General features: G+C 39.1%; 1 pseudogene; it reads left to right on the forward strand.

The window, feature by feature from the left end:
* Nucleotides 1–5,290: 5,290 nt before the first annotated feature.
* Nucleotides 5,291–7,128, forward strand: LOC143690437 (potassium channel subfamily K member 1 pseudogene; annotated as a pseudogene).
* Nucleotides 7,129–7,789: the final 661 nt, after the last annotated feature.

Below are 7,789 nucleotides of genomic sequence, written 5' to 3' on the forward strand. Positions count from 1 at the left end.
AAAGCAAGAACTAGTAAAACAAGAGCTGAAAAGTTCTTGTCAGTTAGACAGAAACTATGCTAAAGGTCTAGAATAAGTTAGACTGAATGCCAAAGAACACATAGACCTACAAGTAAACCAGAAGATTTCAAACAACCTCCAGAATAAACTAATCAAGGGATCAGATACCAAGTCACAAATAAAAAACTTAAAAGTCATACTAGGGAAAACAAAGATATGATCCAGTCAAGGAGCAAACTAACAATTCAAACAAAATACAGGAGTTGAAAACAACTAATTAAAGACATTCGAACAAGCATGCCAAATCAATTAAAAAATCAAATCAAGTTGAGGGAAGATATGGCAAAAGAGATGAAGATATAAAGAAGACATAGGGTGACCATAAAGAAGAACTTAAAAGCTTGAAAAAACAAATGGCAGAATTTATGGGAATGAAATGTACAATAAAGAGATGAAAAATACAATGGAGACTTACAACAGATTTGAAGAGGTAAAAGAAAGGATTAGTGAACTAGAGGACAAGCCATCTGAAATCCTTCACAAATGAACTGTCAGGGAAGAAAGTGGAAAAATATGAACAAGTTTGAAGGAATTGAATGACCACATGAAACACACAAATATACGTGGTTGCAGATGTCCCAGAAGGAGAAGAAAAAGGAAAGGGGACAGAAAGAATAATGGAGGAAATAATCACTGAAAATTTCCCAACTCTTATGAAAGACATAAAATGACAGATCCAAGAAGGGCAGCATACCCCAAACAGAATAAATCCAAATAGACATACTCCAAGATGCTTATGAATCAGATTGTCAAATGCCAAAGACAAAGAGAGAAAGCAGCAAAAGAAAAGTGATCCATCACATACATGAAAAGCTTGATAAGAATATGTGTAGATTTCTCAGCAGAAACCATGGAGGGAAGAAGGCAGTAGTATGGTATATTTAAGATCCTGAAAGAGAAAAACTGCCAACCAAGAATTCCATGCCTGTCAAAATTGTCCTTCAAAAATGAGAGAGAGTTTAAAATATTTTCAGAAAAACAGACATTGAGAGAGTTTGTGAAAAGGAGACCTGCTGTACCAGAAATACTAAAGGGAGCACTACAAGCAAATAGGAAAAGGCAGGAGTAATAGATCTGGAGAAGGGTGTAGAAATGAAGACTATCAGTATGGGTAAAAAGAGAGAAAAAATAAGATATGATGTATCAGAATAAAGTCATGATGCATGCAACAATGTGGATGAATCTTAAGGACATTATGTGGAGAGAAATTAGCCAAGAAACAAAAGCACAAATACTATAGGCCCCACTAATATGAAATATTTATGAGTGAAATTTGGGAGTTAAACTTGAGAACACAGGTTATCAGGAGATACAAAGAGGGCAGAGATTGGGTATTTGATGCTCAGGAGTACAGAATGTTCAACAGGATTGATTATAAAGATCCAGAAATGGATAGTACAATAACCTCTGATGGCAGCACAGTATTGTAAATATACTGAACAGAGCTGGGTGTGTGTCAGATTGAAAGAGGAAGCCTAGGTGCATGTATGACATTAGATGGAAGAAAAGAAGATAAAGTTTGGGACTGTGTAATGCAGTGAAACCTAGAGTGGACAATGATGGTGGTTAAATGTACAAATATAAGAATTTTTTTACATGAGGGAGAACAAATGAATGTCAACACTGCAAGGTATTGAAAATGGGATGGTATATGGAAAAATGCAATCAATGCACACCAGCGTCTATAGTTAACAGTAGCATTGTAATATGCTTCTATATAGCAAAGCTAAATGCCAATAAGTGGGGGTTATAAGGGAAGGGCACGGGATTCTTGGGTTGCTATCGTTTCTCCTTTTAATTTTATTTTTACTCTTCCTTTTTTTGTCCTCTTCTTTTCTTGTGAAAGAAATGGAACTATTCTTATATAGATTGTGGTGGTGAATACATAATTATGTGATTATACCAGGAACCATTGAGTACTTACTTAGGAAGGATTGCATGCTGAGTGAATAAAACTTTTTAAAAAATAAATGAAAATTTGCTGGAGAAAATGTGAAGAGAGAGATGTACCTATTCACTGTTGTCAGGGAAGTAGAATGGTGCTGCCCCACTGGAGGGCAGTGTGGTAGTTCCACCGGAGGCTAAGTACAGATTGCCATATGTCATGGTCAGGTTCATGTGTCAACTTGGCCAAGTGGTGGTATCTGTTTGTCTGATTGGGCAAGTGCTAGCTTCTCTGTTGTGATGAGGACATTTCATAGAATTAAATCATGATCATGTCAGCTGCATCCACAGCTGATTCATTTGTAATCAGCCAAGGGTGTGTCTTCTGCAATGAGTGATGCTTAATCTAATCACTGAAAGCCTTTTAAGGAGGATTCAGAAGAGACAGGCTGTCTTCCTGCTTTTGTTGGTGAGCCTCTCCTGTGGAGTTCATACAGACCCTCCATCGGAATCGTCAGCTTCACAGCCTGCCCTGAGGATTTTGGACTCTGCATTCCCGTGGTCATGTATTTTACATAAAATTTTATAAATTTTATAAATTTTATATTTGTGAGTGTTTCCTGTTGATTCTGTTTCTCTAGAGAACCCTAATTAATACACCATAGGATCATGCAATCCCATTATTTGGTATGTTCTTGGAAGAATTGAAAGCAGGGACACTAATGGACATTTGCACACTAGTGTTTATGGTGGCAGTATTAACAATTTGCAATGGAGGTGGAGAACTGTGGTGGCGAATGGAAGGGTGAATTGTGGTGTATACATACAATGGAATATTGAGCAGCTGCAAGAAAGAAGTATTGAGGCATGCAAACAGGTGAATGAAACTTGAGGACATTATGCTGAGTGAAGTAAGCCAGAAATAAAAAACAGATATTATAATGCCTTACTAATATGGACTAACTAAAATGTGCAAACACTGAGAATTGAATTAGATAGCATAGGTTATCAGATGAAGGCTTATTGTAAAGTTACTAGACTGTAAACTCTTACAACAGTCACATCTATTCCTGAGTTTTAACTGTTATTTTTAAATTCTGAGATGCTAAGTTCTTTGTGTATAACCTAGTCATTCCCTGAAACTTTCGTTATCTGTGTGACATCTGAGACTCAGAGTGTTCTAGTTTCCTAGCTGCTGGAATGCAATATACCAGAAAAGGGATGGCTTTTAAAAGGGGAATTTAATAAGTTGGTAGTTTACAGTTCTAAGGCCCAGAAAATGTCCCAATTAAAACAAGTCTATAGAAATGTCCAATCTAAGGCATCCCGGGAAAAATACCATGGTTCAAGAAGGCTAACGAAATTCAGGGTTTCTCTCTCATCTGGAAAGGCATGTGGTGAATAAGGCATCATCTGCTAGCTTTTTCTTCTGGCTTCCCTTTACGAAGCTCCCCAGGAGGTGTTTTCCTTCTTCATTTCCAAAGGTTGCTGGCTGGTGGACTCTTTGCTTCTCATGGCTATGTTGTTCTGCTCTCTCAGAATCTCCCTTTCTCCAAAATGTTTGCTCTTTTATAGGATTCCAGTAAACCAATGAAGACCCACCCAAATGGGTGGAGACACATCTCCACCTAATCCATTTTAACAACCACTCTTGATCACTCAAGATCACATCAAGATGTCAGGGAGATGATCTAATTACAGTTTCAAACATACAGTACTGAATAAGGATTAGAAGAAATGGCTGCCTTTAAAAAATGGGATTAGGATTAAAACATGGCTTATCTAGGGTACATACACCCTTTCAAACCAGCGCACAGAGGTAGAATTCTACAGCTATGAAAGTCAGCCTTACCCCATACAGCAACAGTTTTAAAACGCTGAAAAACATATCAGACTTCAATTAGAGATATGAATGAAGCTGACCTGGTTGAGACTAAGATAAATCAGACTAAAAGGTAAAGGATGATATTGACTATTTTAAAACTTCAACTTTTGTGTGAGACCAAAGGAAGAGATGTTTATTTGGTGCAAAATTTGTATTTTCAGTAGCACACTATCTAATCTAACTTCTATGGTCAGCTTACTTGAACACCATAATTGCATGGAAACTTGAATAGGAAGTGAGAGCTTGTTAGTTTGTACAGGTTGGTGTGATGGCCCAATACATCCCAGAGTGATCTGGGCAAAAAATTTTAAAGTATTTGCAAAGTCCCCTTGAGGGAGTAGGGTAGAATGTGAAACTTCTCCACCTGGGGAAAACCTGATATTTTCACAAGCACTGGGGGCTGCCAATTTGATGCACAAGGCCCTTGCTCTTTTGAAACTTATTCCTGCAAAGGAAAAGCTAAGACTACTTATAATTATGCCTGAGTCACCGCCAGAGTGACAAAACAAACCTCTTTTGTTGCACAAATATGGCCTCTGTCTTTAAGCAAACTCTGCATGTGAACTCATTGTCTTCCTCCTTACAATGGACATGATTTCCCGGGGGATAAACTTCCCTTGCAATGTGAGACATGACTCTGGCGGATGAGCCTAGCCCTGGCATTGTGGAATTGAGAAAACCTTCTTGAAAAAAATGGGGAAGAGAAATGAAACATAAAGTTTCAGTGTCTGAGAGATTTCAAACACTATGGAGAGTACATTCTGGAGGTATTCTCAAGCATTATATAGATAATCCCTTTACAGTTTTTGGTGTATTGCAGTAGTTAGAGGGAAATACCTGAAACCAGTAGCCCTGATTCTTGAAGATGACTGTATAACTACAGAGCTTTTGTGGTGTGACTGTGTGATTGTGAAAGCCTTGTGATTGACACTCCTTTTATCCAGTATATGGACAGATGAGTAAGAAAATAAAGACAAAAATATATAAATAATAGGTGGGTAAAGGGTATGGGACATTTTGGGTATTCTTTTTTACTTTTATTTTTATTCTTATCTTCATTATTTTGGGAGTAATGAAAATGTTCAAAATTCAATAGTGATGATGAATGCACAACTATGTGGTCATGCTGTAAACCACTGATTGTACACTTTGGATGATTATATGGTAGGTGAATATACTCAATAAAATTACAGTTTTTTTTTTTTTAAAAGAATGGCTGCTATTAATAATAGATAATTAGGGAGGCGAAAGGGTGTGCGCGAAGGGTAGGGTACTTTGGCACAGGATAAGCTGGCACCTGGTCAGGCAGTTCAAACTTCAAGCTCCGCCCATGGGCGCGGCAGGGGAGGGATTTTCCCCCCATCCACGCCCCAGTAGGGCAGGGAGGTGGAGGTTGCTGGCTGGTCTGCAGCCTCCAAGACACCCCAGCAGGTAATCCGAGCTGGCCCAGGGCGGGTCCAGATGGCTCACCTAGGAGGGTGCGGGTGGTGGGTGCGCGCGCAGCTCGTGCAATCGGCTGGGTCTGCTGCAGCGGTGAGGAAGTTGCTGCAGTCTCTGGCCGGCAGCTCCTGTGTGAGCCTGGTGGAGCGACACCATTCAGCCTGGTACTTAGGCTTATTGGTCCTGGGCTACCTCGTGTTTGGCGCCGTGGTTTTTACCTCGGTGTAACTGCCCTACAAGGACCTTCTACGCCAGGAGCTTCTTAGGCTGAAGCGACGCTTCCGGGAGTAGCGCGACTGCCTGTTGGAGCAGCAGCCGGAAGAGTTCTTGGTGCGGAGACTAGAGGCCAGCAACTACAGCGTGGCGGTGGAACTGGGACTTCACCTCCGCGCTCTTCTTTGCCAGCACGATGCTCTCCACCACAGGTTATGGCCACATGGTGCCCTTGTCCGACGGGGTTAAGGCCTTTTGCATCATCTACTCTGCCATCAGCATCCCTTTCACACTCCTCTTCCTAACGGCAGTGGTCCAGCGCATCACCATCCACGTCACCCGCAAGGCTTCCTCTACATCCACATCCGCTGGGGCTTCTCCAAGCAGGTGGTGACCATCGTTCATGCACTGTGTCCTGCTTCTTTTTATTCCCGGCAGCCGTATTCTCCGTCCTGGAGAATATGAAACTTCCTCGAATCCTTTTATTTTTGTTTTATTTCCCTAAGCACCATTGGCCTAGAAGATTATATGCCTGGAGAAGGCTACAGTAAAAAATTCAGAGAGCGCTATATGATGGAGATCAAGTGTTACCTCCTCCTCGGCCTTATTGCCATGTTGGTAGTTTCGGAAGTCTTTTGTGAACTCCACGAGCTGAAAATTTTCAGAAAAATGTTCTATGTGAAGGACAAAGACGAAGATCAAGTGCATATTTTTGAACATGACCAGCTCTTCTTCTCAATCATAGACCAGGCAACTGGCACGAAAGAGGATCAGAAACAAAACAAGCCTTTTGTGGCAGCTCAGCCATCTGCCTGCCGAGATGGCTCTGCAAACAATTAAACAGAGAGTGTTGCTATGTTGTCTTAGAGCACCAGTGTGAGGGCAGTAAGTATTAGGCTTAATTTTGTTCATTTTTACGGGAATGTAAAAGCCAAGACCAGGTGACTTTAACCGGAATGTACTGTTTGTAATATTTTTAAAATAAAACAGAGCAAAGGAAGCTTTTACACTGGAAGGATACCTATATCTAAGGAACAGAATGTGTCCCTATAATTCACATGTGACCAAATTATCTAGACTTTATTTATGGAGAAGAATACTTGAAACAGTGCTGCTTTGCAGAGAGGAGGATTTTACACTTTAAATTGGAGGCTTTGGAGTTTGCATTTAAATCATTCAGCTGATGGCTAAATAAATTTTTATTTAAAAGCAAAAAAGAAGCATAGTGATGTGTTTTATAAATAGATTTATGTATATTTGTTTGCATGTGCCCTTCCAAAATAATTCCCTATGTAGTATCTAAGTTAAAACCTATTTATTATGAATAGGTAGCCATTAAATGTTTACTAAAGAGTATGAATATGTTTATATCCTGTACAGATACATTTTAGATCACCAGATCCCAGGTTACTTCTTATCCCAAGATTGCAGATATTTTTCCTTTTGATTTCTCTTTATACTAAAATAATCCAGAGTAACTGCAATAAGTAAGGAGAATAATAAACATAAGGGTGAATAACTATGGTTTTCTGCCATAATAAATGTTTCTACCCTATCACAATTGTAAAAAAAGAAAAAAGGGTAATTCCAAGTGTTGGAGAGGTTATGGATTGTTGGTGTGAATGTAAAGTGGTTCAGCAGCTGTGGAAGACAATTTGGTGATCCTCAGAAAGAGAGGTTTAGAATTGCATATGATCTGGCAGCCCCACTCCTGGGTACATACCCAAAGGAATTGAAAGCAGGAACTCAAACAGATATTCACACCCTGATGTTCATAGTAACACTACTCACAATTGCCAAGAGATGGAAGCAATCCAATTATTGTGAATTTGTGAATGGATAAATAAAATGTGATACACATACACAATGAAATATTATTCAGCCATAAAAAGGAATGAAGTTCTGATACATGAAACAACATGAATGAATCTTGAAGACATCATGTTGAGTGAAATAAAACAGACACAAAAGGACAAATATTGTGTAATCTCACTGATATGAAATAAATAGAATCTGTTGTCTCATAAGTCAGAATCTAGAATACAGGTTGCCATGGCTCAGGATTGGAGATAGAAAATAGGGAGTTAATGCTAAAATCGTACAGTTTCTAATTGGGTTGATGTAAAAGTTTGACAATGGATGGTGATGATGGTAGCACCACATTGTGATCATAATTAACAGCACTGGATTATATAATTGAATGTGGTCAAAAAAGGGAAATTTTTAGTTGTATATATGTTACTGGAATAAAAAATCATTTTTCTGTGAACCAACACCTTCTTGAATAAAAATTAATTGATTAATTTA

The sequence above is a fragment of the Tamandua tetradactyla genome, chromosome 7 (genome assembly GCF_023851605.1).
Source record: "Tamandua tetradactyla isolate mTamTet1 chromosome 7, mTamTet1.pri, whole genome shotgun sequence".
Classification (NCBI taxonomy): domain Eukaryota; kingdom Metazoa; phylum Chordata; class Mammalia; order Pilosa; family Myrmecophagidae; genus Tamandua; species Tamandua tetradactyla.